Below are 15,279 nucleotides of genomic sequence, written 5' to 3' on the forward strand. Positions count from 1 at the left end.
CTTGTGGGTATTCATCCCCACTGTGGTTTTTCCCATTTGGGTTTCCATGTGAAAAATCTATGTGTCATGAGTTGTGCATTTTCATGTGATGATTAAGTATTCTTTGTTTTGGTGATTATGCATGCAGAGCTAATAGTTATGGTATTACTGATATACCACATGCATATGATTATGGGTGAAGTGGTTATCAAGTGTTGAATGATATTTGTAGTATTCAGTTTAGTGGTTTAGATGTCTCAAGTGTTACTATGTTTAACTGGTATTTCCATGGTTAAGTCTAGTAATGAAGACAACCGGTTATCATTATAAGTTGTGGAGAAGTTTTTGTATGTACAGATTCACCCCCCCCCTCTCAATACCAGTTAGGGTATCTATTGTTCATCATTATTCATGAATTGGTATCAGAGTGAGTATAGGTGGTCAGTGATATAAGCTTAACCGCTTGAGGTAAACGATCCCGCTTTAATGATGAAGAGGGAAGGTCCTAAATTCAATAGAGATAACTTCAAAATGTGGAAGGATAGAATGAAGATCTATATCAAGAGTTTGGGTGCTCAACACTGGAGCTATGTTGAGAATACCTATGTAATTCCCACTGGTAGTTTAACCGATGATCAGAAAAGAGAAATTCCAGAAAATGGGCAAGTTATGGAAGCTCTTATTAGCAGTTTGTCTGATATTGAGTTAATTGATGTACAAGATAAGGACACTCCTAAAGATGTATGGGAAACACTGGAAACTATCTACGACGGTGATGAGCATGTAAAGAAAGCTAAGGAAGAGAGCCTTAGAGGAAAATTTTAAGACATGAGGATGGTTGAAGGAGAGACCATTCAGCAATATGGCATAAGGATCAAGACTGTGGTTGGAGGTATCAAGAGCACTGGTGGAACAATTGATGATGCCACCGTTGTCGGTAAAGTTTTGAGATTATTGTTACTGGTCTATGCAATCAGAGTTACTGCTATTCAAGAACTAAGGTCTATTGACAAAACCAAGGTATCCTTAGACTCTATCATTGCTAAATTGACTATATATGAGTTGAATAGCTATGATGGCAGTGTTCAGAAGACTGAGTCAGCCTTTAGAGCATCTGTTGCACCAACCAGAAAAGGAAAAGAAGTAAGTACCAATTATGAATCCATGCAAAGCAGAGGTATGGATGATGAAGAGATTCTGATGGAGTTTGAAGCTCTTCTTGCCAAGAGACTTCCAAAAGGCACTGGAAAATACAGAGGTAAGCTTTCTTTAAAATGTTTTTCTTGCAATAAGATAGGACATATAGTTGTTAAATTTTCTAACAATGACAATAAGGATAAACCGGAGAGGTTTAGAAAGTACAAAGGAGGAAATAGAAGAAATTGTCTTGTTGTAATGGATGAAGGTGTTATTGATGAAGAATCTGAGAATGAAGAGAATGAGGACATAGTGTTTGTAGCTGTAAAGGAAGAAGTGTCTAATAAGAAAGCACTTGTCTCTTGCATTGACAACTCTAATGAGTGGATTATTGATAGTGGTTGTTCTCACCACATGACTAGTGATCAGAGAAAGTTTCTGTCTCTAGAAGAATATGATGGAGGTGTTGTCAGATTTGGCAATAGTGCACCTTGCTTGGTAAAAGGAAAAGGATCCATCTCATTGAATGGAAAGAGAAGTGCGGATGATGTTTACTGGGTAGAAGGTCTTAAGCATAACTTGTTGAGTGTTGCTCAACTAAATGATAAAGGACTCATTCTCAAGTTCAAAGGTGGATTCTGCAGTATAGTTGGGAAGAGTGGTGAACTTATTGCCACCGATAAGCAGACCAGAGGTAACTTGTTTTAGTTGAATGCCAAGATAAGTCAGTGTCTAATGGAAAAGTTTGATGACAGTTGGATATGGCATAGGAGACTTTGTCATATGAAATTTGATATTATTGTAAAGGTGAGTAAGATCAAGGCAGTAAGAGGATTGCCTTTGCTGAACAAACTGGAGAATGCCAACTTGGGAAGATGTCTTCCTCAACTTCAAAGGTAAGTATTTTTCAGTACAAAACTTACTTGATCTTGTGTATACTGATTTGTGTGGTCCTATGAAAACTAGAAGTATTCAGGGAGATAGGTATTTCATGATTCTTACTGATGACTTCTCAAGAATGATGTGGGTCACAATCTTGAAAGAAAAGTCTGAGGCATTTGGAAAGTTCAAAGCCTTTAGCGCATTAGTAGAGAAGGAAAGTGATCAAAAGATAAAATGCCTAAGAACTGATCAAGGAGGTGAATTCACTTCTGATGAATTCAACAAGTACTGTGAATAGAGTAGTATCAAGAGACAGTTGTCTTCCCCAAGGACACCACAATAGAATGGCATAGCAGAAAGGAATAACAGGAATGTAGTTGAAGCGGCCAAAACAATGTTGATCCAAGGAAAGGTTGCTCACACTTTTTGGAGAGAAGCAGTGAGCACTGCAGTCTATACTATGAACCGAGTACTCATCAAGAAAGGTAGAGTTAAAACCCCTTTTTGAGTATTGGACTGGGAAGACTCCCACTATGAGTTATTTTAAAGTATTTGGTAGTAAGTGTTACATCAAGAGAGGTGAGCATCTGAGAAAGTTTGATGCTAAATGTGATGATGGAATATTTCTGGGATATTCCACTAAGAGTAAAGCTCTCAAGTGCTACAACAATAGAACACATAAAATTTTTAAGAGTATCAATGTCAGGGTTGATGAATCCCCTGAGGAACCTAAGGAAGCCTACATCAAGGAAGTGGAAGATGAACTGGGCATAGCCTTCTAGGAACCGGTTAAGAAAGAAACAAGTAAAGATCTCAATGTTCTTGTAGGTGAAGAAGAAGGGGAAAAGCTAGCAGAACCAGGTAGAACCATTCCTAGATATGTGAAACTACATCATGATCTGAAGCAGATCATAGGAGATAAAGATGCAGGGATACTCACAAGAAGAAAGGTGAAAGAAAACTCTTGCATGATTTTTGAATTGGAACCCAAGACTTCCAGGGAAGCATTTACAAATGAAGACTGGATTAAGGCAATGGAAGAGGAGCTAGACTAGATAGAAAGAATGCAACATGGTCCTTGGTACCCAGACCAGAACATAAGAATGTCATAGGTACCAAATGGGTTTTTAGGAATAAGCTAAATGAAGAACGCACAGTTGTAAGAAACAAGGAAAGACTTGTATGCAAGGGATATGCTCAAGAAGAAGGAGAAGACTATGGAGAAACTTTTTCTCCTATGGCTAGAGTGGAAGGTGTCTGAATGCTACTTGCATTTGTAGCATTCAAGGGATTTAAGGTATACCAGATGGATATAAAGTCTGTGTTCTTGAATGGAATCCTAGAAGAGGAAGTGTATATTGAGCAACCAGATGGGTTTGCCTTATCAAAAGATAGTAACATGGTGTGTAGATTACACAAGGCCATGTATGGATTGAAACAAGCACCAAGGGCATGGTATGAACGTTTACACTCTCATCTTGTGAAAATAGGATTTCTGAGAACAACTGAGGATAGCAACATCTACCTGAAATCTAAAGGTGATCAGATTCTGATCTGTGAAGTATTTGTAGATGACATAATCTTTGGAGGAGTTGATGAAATGAGTCATGCATTTGTAGATGAAATGAAGAAAGAGTTTGAGACATCTCTGATTGGAGAGATAAATTTCTTCATTGGTTTATAGATTCAACAAATGAAAGAGGGTATCTTTATTACCCAGTCCAAGTATGTCAAAGAGGTTTTGAAGAACTTTGGCATGGAGGAGAGAAAACCAGTTGGTACACCAATGGTGACTGGCTATAAATTGACTAAGGAAGATGATTCATCATTAGTGAATGAGAAGGAGTATCAGTCAATGAATGGTAAGTTGCACTATGTGGTGCACAACAGACCAGATATTGCTCATGCAGTGGACATTGTAGCTCATTTTCAGAAAAGTCTGTGGGAATCCCACTTGGTAGCAGTCAAGAGGATTGTTAGATACCTGAAAGGGACTGTTGACTATGGATTGTGGTATCCATCCAATGGTGATTTTAATCTCAAAGTGTTTAATGATGCAGATTGGGCAGGTAATGTGGATGACTAGAAAAGCGCAACATGTGGAGCGTTCTTTCTTGGTGGAAGACTAGTCTCATGGACAAGTAAGAAGCAGAGATGTAGTTCTCAGTCTACAACTAAAGCAGAGTATGTGGCAGAATTTATGAACTGCACTCAAGAAATCTAGATGAAACATGTATTAGATGGTTTTAAAGTACCTATATCTGAACTGATGGGTATATTTTGTGACAATACTAGTGAGGTCAATATATCCAAATATTTGGTATTGCATGCTAGAACTAAGCACATTGAGCTCAAGTATCATTTCTTGAGAGAGAAGGTTCAAAACAGAGAGGTTGTATTACAACATGTTTCCAGTAAGGAGTAGCTAGCAGACATATTCACTAAGCCCTTACCAAAGACTACATTTACCTATTTGAGAGGTGAATTAGGGGTTTTGCCCCTTCATGAAGTAAACTAAAGATGTGTGCTCCATATCAGTCAGGTATTACAGTGACAAATATTTTAGGATTGATGTGTTGAAGGATGCTACTCCATAGGGGGAGAAGCATAGTGGAGTATGGAAGCTTATGCCTCCACTTTGGCATTGTTGTCAAAGGGGGAGAATATATATAATATGGGAGAAGATATATAATAAGGAGAGAAGATATGAGATAAGGGAGAAGATATCTATTGTATGATATCTAATGAATATATTTTAGTTACATTGGTCTATGATGTTTCTTGTTGCAATGCTACGCTATGTAAGTATTGCCATCAATGCCAAAGGGGGATATTTTTGGCATTTGATGAACCGGTATGTTGGCACATGATGCTATGATAATAACGTATGGTGTCATTGATGTCAATAAGTATAGGTCAACCAGTATGAAGATTGGAAGCAGTTGTAATTGATGATCAGGTATGAAGATTGTATGAAGAGATGTAGTGAACCGGTGTCAGGGTTTCACTAAGTGTGACTACTGGTTGGTAGTCTCAGCTCTAGGGTTTCCGGTTTGGAAATCTAGCTTGTGCGATGCAATCGATGATATTTTGTGATGAGTTAGCTAAGAAATAAGGATGAGATTGAGATGCCACATTAGTTTTGTGCACGTGAAGGATTTCCTTGAGGATATTGCATGTGAAGAGCGACTACATTTATTGTCTACCTCAGGAATGAACATTCTTCTAAGCGGTATGAGAAGAAAGCGTGATGGGTTACCGATTTCTATGTGCGGTGAAGATTGGATGATGCGGAATGACTTGTGATCTGTTTGAGATTGTTTCATTCTATGAAAAGTGTTTGGACGGTCAGGATTGGACTGCTTGTAATTGTAAACCTAAGATACTTAGGGTTTGGGGTTTATGCTACCGACCTAATTATTGTCTATAAGGCCAATGATGTTTGTTATTGTAAGTTGTTGGCAAAGTTGTGTATGTATCTGAGTGATGAGATACTTGCCATACTAGTGAGACAAAACTGCAGAGTGTGATTGCAGAGTAGAGGAACTGAAAAGGATCTGCCTTAGCATATAGTGTTGTTATCAAATCAGAGTTTTACCTGTTGTCTTCTAACCATTTCAATAGAAGGAAAATCCCTTTGCGGGGTAGCTTTAATAGGCTTACTGTAAATCGTCTAACTAGGTGACTCAAGTTCATTAAGTTCTTTAAATCCTCTAGCAAGGTAGCCTTTGACAGGGTTTCAACCTTTAACAGGATATATAGCCATCCCTTAACCGGGCGATCTTTAACAGGATCGGTTCCTAGCAGAACCTTATTGTAAAAGTATTTAACCAGACTAAGCTCCTAATAGAGCGAGCTTCAAAAGAGTTCAAAACAAGCTTGTGGGTATTCATCCCCACCATGGTTTTTCCCATTTGGGTTTCCACGTGAAAAATCTGTGTGTCATGAGTTTTGCATTTTCATGTGATGATTAAGTAGTCTTTGTTTTGGTGATTATGCACGCAGAGCTAATAGTTATGGTATTACTGATATACCACATACATATGATTATGGGTGAAGTGGTTATCAAGTGTTGAATGATATTTGTAGTATTTAGTTTACTGGTTTAGATGTTTTAATTCTTACTGTGTTTAACTGGTATTTCCATGGTTAAGTCTAGTAATGAAGACAACCGGTTATCATTATAAGTTGTGGAGAAGTTTTGGTATGTACAGATTCATCCCCCCTCTCAGTACCAGTTAGGGTATCTGTTGTTCATCATTATTCATCACTTCTCCTTTTCCTCTACTTTTTCATGCAGATGCTCATGCATGGCTTTATTCTCCTGAGTGAGAATTCAGATTTCTTCATATTTTTAAATGATGATTGCATCATTTTCTCTTAGGGCTCATTCAGCAAGCCTTTTGGCTTTTTCATATTTTGACAAAACTTCTTCTGCATCTCTTTTTCTTTCATCTATAATCCTATTGGCCTCTAGTATTTCAGTCATTCTCAAGGCCTGACTTTCATGCTCTATTTTTAGATATGTGATTTCTTTAGTTATCTTCTTGTTCTTCTCCATCAATTCTGAGACAACTTCTTTTGCTTCTTCAGATCCACTTTGTTCAGAGAGTTGATCTATGATATCCTGACTCTCATTTAGTTTTAGATCTAGTTCCTTCCTTTTAGCAAGTGATTTTCTCAATCTTTCTTTCAACTGAGAAATCATTTCATTAGCTTCATCAATCTGCTTCTGATACCGATATTCTTCCATGATCTTTTTCCTGAAGCTGCCAAACTTTTCTTTAGAGGACTTATGCTCTAATACCAATTGTTAGTATTAACAGGTGACTGAGAGGGGGGGTGAATTAGACAAAATAATTTATTCACAATTCAAACTTTCATATTGACCGGTCTGCAACTATCCTTCCAAATTAACTTAAACATTGCATTAATCATAAAAGAAGAGAAAAACAAAGAAAAGAAATTTGCATGCACAAAGAAGCATCACATAAAACTAGAAATTATACGTGGAAACCCTCAGTTAGAGGGAGAAAACCATGGTGGGGATAACCCACAATCTCTTTTACAACAGTGAAAAAGAGTGCCCTGTTAAGAGCTTAGAACTAGTTCTTTCTGAGAACATCACCCTATTAGAAGTGATTGATATCCAGTTAAGAATACCTTAGAACCTGTTGAATTTCACCTTACTAGAGGATTTTACAACTTCATATCTGAGGTGACTTGGTTAAGAGATTTTACATAAAGAACCAATTAAGGTTCACCCCATTAAGAGATTTACAATGCTACAATTATTAGAAGGCAACAAATATGATTGATCTATTTGATCTTTTGATCGGTGTTGGCTTCATCAATTCATACCTCAATCTCCTGCACTCTATTTTGTTCACCCTGTTAACATTCACATAGATCTCTTTCTCATACACCTAATCAATAATAATCATAATGAAAGATGTGAATATATTAGCATTTGGTTCTAGCACCAACTTTTTCTCCAAAAATCAAATTCAAAAATCTATTATTGCACCTCAAATTTCTCTCAAAAAATAATTCCAAGAATATCAGTCAAGATAACCAATGTCGTTCATGCCGAAAAGCTCACTGGTTGAATAGAGAAGACTGCCTATTCAATCGGATGTTTCTAAGTCTGTCGGTTGAGACTCCTGTATTGCAAGTTGTCGCCTATGTACTGATCGAATTATGCCTAGTCGGTTACCTCTTGTATGATGAATAATGATGAGAAGCTAAGGTCTTGACCGATACTGAGAGGGGGGGGGTGAATCAACGCACACAAAAACTTCACAACACTTTATCATATTAAAACACAGCTGACCGATTGTCTTCACCACTGAGCATAACCATGGCTATACCGGTTAAACACAGATACTTCAGACAACATACCATAGATCTCAAACCTTGATGACTACATTACTGATATAATTATGCATGAGTTGTATCTACAATACCATAACCATTTAACACTGCATGCATAACTAGCTCAATCAGAAACACACAATCATTACATGAAAAACTCACAACCCATAACACAAATTTTTCACGTGGAAACCTAAATGGGAAAAACCACGGTGGGTATGAATACCCATAAGCTTGTTTTTAACTCTTTTGAAGTCTACTCTATTAGGAGCCTAGTCTGGTTAAAGACTTTACAATAAGGTTCTATTAGGAACAGTTCCTGTTAGTGATCACCCAGTTAAGGGATGGCTATGTACCTTGTTAAAGGTTGAAACCCTATTAAAGGTTACCTTGCTATAGGATTTAAATAACTCAATGAACTTGAGCTAGCTAGTTAGAGGATTTACAAAAAATCCTGTTAAAGCTACCCGGTCAAGGGATTTACCTTATGTTGAAATGGTTAGAAGACAACAGGTAAAACTCCGATCTGATAACAACACTCCTTGCTAAGGCAAATCCTTTTCAATTTCTCTCCTCTACAATCACACTCTATAGATTTCTCATTCTAGTTTGGAATGTATCTAATCTCAAACACGTGGACACACATGCAACTTTTGCCAACACTTATAATAACAAAACTCATCGACCTTATAGACAAAAGTTATGTCGGTAGCATAAACCCTAAACCCTAGATATTTTAGGTTTACAATTACAAGTGGTTCAATCCTGACTATCCAAACACATTACATAGAATGAAATGATCTAAGATAGATCTCAAAATATTCTACATCGTCCAATCTTCATTGTATCTAGAAAATAGTAACCCATCATGTGCTCTTCACACACTGCTCAAAAAATCGAGCATTCCCGAGATAGGCATTCAATGCATTCGATCTTCACACGCAAGATCCTCAAGGAAATTCTTCACATGCACACAGCTAATGTGGCATCCCAATCCTTATCCTTATTGTTCACAAAACACCATCAGTTGCACTGTAGAGGCCATACCAGAAACCCTAGAACTAAACAGAGACTACCAACCGGTAGTCACACTTAGTGAACCCCGACACCGGTCCACTCCATCCTGGTTGACCATAACCGCTTCCAATCTTCATACTGGTGCATACTGGTTCACCTTCTTGAGCATATATTGACATCAATGACAACATACATTATTACTACTTCATCATATGCCAACAATCTCCCCCTTTGGCATTGATGACAATACTCAGTGTATCATTGCTCAGTATCTGCACCATGCTTAAAAGACATATACTAGTTGACATATACCAGTTCAAATATCACCACCACCACCATTTGGACTATTTAGTGTGCACTCTACCATATGTCTTCATCATCAAATATCTTCTCCCCCTTTGACAGCAATGCCAAAGTGGAGGCACAAGCTTCTAGGCTTCACTATGATGCTCCCCCTATGGAATAACATCCTTCAACACATCAATACTATAAGATCTGACATGGTAGTACCTAAATAATGTGGAGCACACAACTTTAGTTTACTTCATGAAGGGGCAGAACCCCTAATTCACCTCTCAAATAGGTAAATGTAGTCTTCAGTAAGGGCTTAGTGAATATGTCTACTAGCTGCTCCTTACTGGAAACATGTTCTAATACAACCTCTTTATTTTGAACCTTTTCTCTCAAGAAATGATACTTGAGCTCAATGTGCTTGGTCCTAGCATGCAGTACCAGATTTTTGGAAATGTTTATTGCATTAGTATTATCACAGAAAATACTCACCGGTTTAGATATAGTCATTTTGAAGCCTTTCAGTACATGCTTCATCTAGATTGCCTAGGTGCAATTCATAAATGCTGCCACATACTCCGCTTCAGCTATAGACTAGGAAATACAACTCTACTTCTTGCTCGTCCATGAGACTAGTCTTTCACCAAGGAAGAACGCTCCACCGGTTGTGCTCTTCCGGTCGTCCACATTACCTGCCCAATTTGCATTGGTAAACACTTTGAGATCAAAGTTGCCATTGTATGGATACCACAATCCATAATCAACTGTCCCTTTCAGGTATCTAAGAATCCTCTTTACCACTACCAAGTGGGATTCTCTTGGACTCTTCTGAAAATGGGCCACTATGCCCGGTGTATGAGAAATATCTAATATGTTGTGCACCGCATAGTGTAGCTTATCGATCATTGATCGGTACTCCTTCTCATTCACCAACACTAAGTCATCCTCCTTAGTCAGTTTGTAGCTGGTCACCATCGGTGTTCCAATCGGTTTTCTCTCCTCCATGCCAAAGGTCTTCAATACCTCTTTGATATACTTGGACTGGGTAATGAAGATTCCTTCTTTCATCTGTTGAATCTGTAGACCAATGAAGAACTTTATCTCTCCAATGAGAGACATCTCAATCTCTTTATTCATTTCATCTGCAAATGTGTGACTCATTTCTTCATGTCCTTCGAAGATTATGTCATCTACAAATACTTCACAGATCAGTATCTAATCACGTTCAAATTTCAGGTATATGTTGTTGTCCTCACTTGTTCTCTAAAATCCTATCTTCACAAGATGAGAGTCTAACCATTCATACCATGCCCTTGGTGCTTGTTTCAATCCATACAGGGCCTTGTGTAATCTACACACCATGTTACTATCTTCTGACAAAGCAAACCCATCTGGTTCCTCAATATACACTTCTTCTTCTAGGATTCCATTCAAGAATGTAGACTTCACATCTATCTGGTATACCTTGAACCCCTTGAATGCTTCAAATGCAAGTAACATTCAGACACCTTCTAGTCTAACCACTAGGGAAAAGGTTTCTCCATAGTCTTCTCCTTCTTCCTGAGCATATCCCTTGTATACAAGTCTTGTCTTGTTCCTTACCACTATGCCTTCTTCATTCAACTTATTCCTAAAGACCCATTTGGTACCAATGACATTCTTGTGTTCCGGTCAAGGTACCAAGGACCATGTTGCATTCTTCTCTATCTGTTCCAACTCCTCTTCTATTGCCTTTATCTGATCTTCATCGGTAAGTGCCTCTCTAGTAGTAGGCTCAAATTTTGAAATCATGCAAGACTTTTCTTTCACCTTTCTCCTTGTAAGTATTCCTACATCTTTGTCTCCTATGATCTGCTTCAGATCATGATGCAGTCTTACATACCTAGGAATGACCGTAGCAGGTTCTGCTTGCTTTTCCTCTTCTTTTTCTGCTTCTTCTTCTTCACCTGTTGAAGCTTCTACTGGTACAGAAACAATGAGGTCTTTGTAGTGTTTGTCATTTGTTTCTTTCTTAACTGGTTCCTAGAAGGCTAAACTAGGTTCATCTTCTGTTTCCTTGTTGTTGATTTCCTCAGCCTTCTCAGGGGATTCATCAACCCTGGCATTGATACTCTGAACAATATTTTGGGTCCTTCTATTGTAGCACTTTAGAGCTTTGCTTTTAGTGGAATATCCAAGTAATACAGCTTCATCAAACTTAGCATCAAACTTACTCAGATGCTCACCTCTCTTGATATAGCATTTACTCCCAAACACTTTGAAATAACTCACATTGGGAGTTCTTCCATTCTAGTACCCATAGGAGGTTTTGTCTTTACCTTTCTTGATGAGTACCTGGTTCATGGTATAGACTACAGTACTCACGGCTTCTCTCCAAAATGTGTGAGGAACATTTCCTTGGATCAGCATAGTTCTAGCCGCTTCCACCATAGTCTTGTTATTCCTCTCTGCTATGTTGTTCTATTGTGGTGGCCTTGGGGTAGACAAATACCTCTTGATGCCATTCTCTTCACAGTAATTGTTGAATTCATCAAAAGTGAATTCACCTCTTTGATCGGTTCTAAGACATTTTATTCTTCTGTCGCTCTCCTTCTAAAATAATGCTCTAAAGGCTTTGAACTTTCCAAATGCCTCAGACTTGTCTTTCAAGAAGGTGACCCACATCATTCTTGAGCAGTCATCGATAAGAATCATGAAATACTGATCTCCCTAAATGCTTCTTGTTTTCATCAGACCACACAGATCGCTGTGCACAAGATCAAGTAATTTCTTTGCTGAAAAGGACTTACCTTTGAATGTTGAGGAAGACATCTTCCCAAGTTGACATTCTCTGCACAAAGCATTCTTTGGTTTGCTTAGCAAAGGCAACCCTCTTACTGCCTTAAGTATTACTCACCTTTACATTTTTTTCAAAATTCACATGACAAAGTATCCTATGCCATATGAAACTATCATCAAATTTCACCATCAGGCACTGACTAATCTTGGAATTTAGTTGAAATAGATTTCCTCTAGTCTTCTTACCAGTGGCAATAAGTTCACCACTTTTTCCAATTATTCTATAGACTCCACCTTGGAACTCTAGAATAAGTCCTTTGTCATTCAGCTGAGCAACACTCAAAAGGTTATGCTTAAGGCCTTCCACCCAGTAGACATCATCCGCACTGCTCTTTCCATTCAGTGAGATGGATCCTTTTCCTTTTACCTTGCAAGGTGCATTGTTGCCAAACCAGACAACACCTCCATCATATTCTTCCAGAGTCAAAAACTTTCTCCGGCCACCAGTCATGTGGTGAGAAGACCTGCTATCAATGATCCACTCATTAGAGTTGTCAATGTGAGAGACAAGGGCTTTCTGGTCAGATGCCTCTTCCTTGACAGCTACAAACACTTTGTCCTCACTCTCTTCATCCTCAGATTCTTCATTGGTAACACCTTCATCCACTGCAACAAGAAAATTTCTCCTACCTCCTCCTTTATAATTTCTAAACCTTTCTGATTTATCCTTATTGTCATTGTTAGGATAGTTAATAGCTATATGTCCTATCTTATTGCAGGAAAAACACTTTCGAGGAAGCCTACCTATGTATTTATTGGTGCCTTTTGGAAGTCTCTTGGCAAGAAGAGCTTCAAACTCCATCAGAATCTCCTCATCATCCATATCTCTTCTTGGCTTGGATTCATAACTGGTACTGACCTCTTTTCCTTTCTTGGTCAGTACAGAGGAAGCAAATGCTCTAAAGGCAGACTCGATCTTTTGAACACTACCATCATAGCTATTCAATTCATATGAAATCAAATTTGCAATAATAGATTCTAAGGATACATTGGTTTTGTCAATAGATCTTAGTTCCTGAATAGTGGCAACCCTGATTGCATAGACTGGTAAAAGTGATCTCAGAACTTTACTGACAATAGTGGCATCATCAATTGTTCCACCAGTGCTCTTGATTTCTCTAGCCACTGTCTTGATTCTTATGCCATACTGTTGAATGGTCTCTCCTTCAACCATCCTCATATCTTCAAACTTTCCTCTAAGGTTTTCTTCCTTATTGACATGTTCATCACTACCATAGATGGATTCCAGTTTGTCCCATAGATCTATTGGATTGTCCTTATCTTGTACATCAATGAACTCTATATCAGACAAGGTACTAATAAGGGCTTTCATGACTTGCCCATTTTCTTGTATCTTTTTTTTCTGATCGTCCGTTGGAGTGCCAGTGGGGATTCCATAGGTATTCTCAACATAGCTCCAGTGTTGTGCACCCAAACTCCTAATATATATCTTCATTCTGTCCTTCCATATTGTAAAGTTGTCTCTGTTGAACTTAGGACCTTCCCTCTTCATCATTACAACATGATCTTTTGTCTCAAGTGGTTAAGCTTATATCACTGAGCACCTGGATGTGCTCTGATACCAATTTATAAATAATGATGAGTAGCTAAGGTCCTGACTGATACTAAGAGGGGGGGGTGAATTAGTTTACACAAAAACTTCACAACACTTTATCATATTAAAACACAGCTGACCGATTGTCTTCACCACTAAGCATAACCATGGCTATATTGGTTAAACACAGATACTTCAGACAACATACTACAAATCTCAAATCTTGATGACTACATTACTGATATAATTATGCATGAGTTGTATCTACAATACAATAACCATTTAACACTGCATGCATAACTAGCTTAATCAGAAACACACAATCATTACATGAAAAACTCACAACCCATAACACAAAGATTTTTCATGTGGAAACCCAAACGGGAAAAACCACGGTGGGGATGAATACCCACAAGATTGTTTTGAACTCTTTTGAAGTTCACTCTGTTAGGAGCCTAGTCCGGTAAAAGACTTTACAATAAGGTTCTGTCAGGAACCGATCCTGTTAGGGATCACCTGGTTAAGGGATGGCTATATACCCTGTTAAAGGTTGAAACCCTGTTAAAGGTTACCTCGCTAGAGGATTTAAATAACTCAATGAACTTGACCCACCTGGTTAGAGGATTTACAACAAAGCCTATTAAAGCTACCTGGTCAAGGGATTTACCTTCTGTTGAAATATCTAGAAGACAATAGGTAAAAATCTGATCTAATAACAACACTCCTTGCTAAGGTGGATCCTTTTTAGTTCCTCTCCTCTGCAATCTCACTTTGCAGATTCCTCATTCTGGTTTGGCAAGTATCTAATCTCCAACACACAGACATACACACAACTTTTGCCAACACTTATAATAACAAAACTCATCGACCTTATAGACAAAAGTTAGGTCAGTAGTATAAACCCTAAACCCTAAATATTTTAGGTTTACAATTACAAGCGGTCCAATCCTGACTGTCCAAACACATTACATAGAATGAAATGATCTCAGACAGATCTCAAGACATTCTGCATCATCCAATCTTCACCACATTTGGAAAATAGTAACCCATCATGCGCTCTTCACACACCACTTAGAAAATCGTGCATTCTCGAGATAGGCATTCAATGTATTCGATCTTCATGCGCAAGATCCTCAAGGAAATTATTCATGTGCACATAACTGACATGGCATCCTAATCCTTATCCTTATCATTCATAAAACACCATCGATTGCACCGCACAGGCCTTACCAAAAACCCTAGAACTGAATAGAGACTACCAACCGGTAGTCACACTTAGTGAACCCCGACACTGGTCCACTCCATCCTTGTTGACCATAACCGCTTCCAATCTTCATACTGGTGCATACTAGTTCACTTGCTTGAGCATATATTGACATCAATGACAACATACATTGTCACTGCTTCATCATATTGCAACACCTTATACTGGTCTACTTTCTACTTGGCTGGTTAACCCCTGTATACCAGTCTACTCACTGCTTAGCCGGTTAACTTTTGTATACTCATCTACTCACTGTTTAGCCAGTTAACCCCTGTATACTAGTTTACTCATTTCTGATAGGAATAAGGACTCTTGTTCTTCATCGGTTACCCTTTACTCCTTTACTGATGTACTGTAGAGACGTAGAAGCTGATGTTGCCAACAATGACAACCATTTCACCGGTCATACAAAATGCACCATAATTCCAACACCATCTATTTT

Source organism: Cryptomeria japonica, chromosome 11 (assembly GCF_030272615.1).
Source record: "Cryptomeria japonica chromosome 11, Sugi_1.0, whole genome shotgun sequence".
Lineage (NCBI taxonomy): Eukaryota > Viridiplantae > Streptophyta > Pinopsida > Cupressales > Cupressaceae > Cryptomeria > Cryptomeria japonica.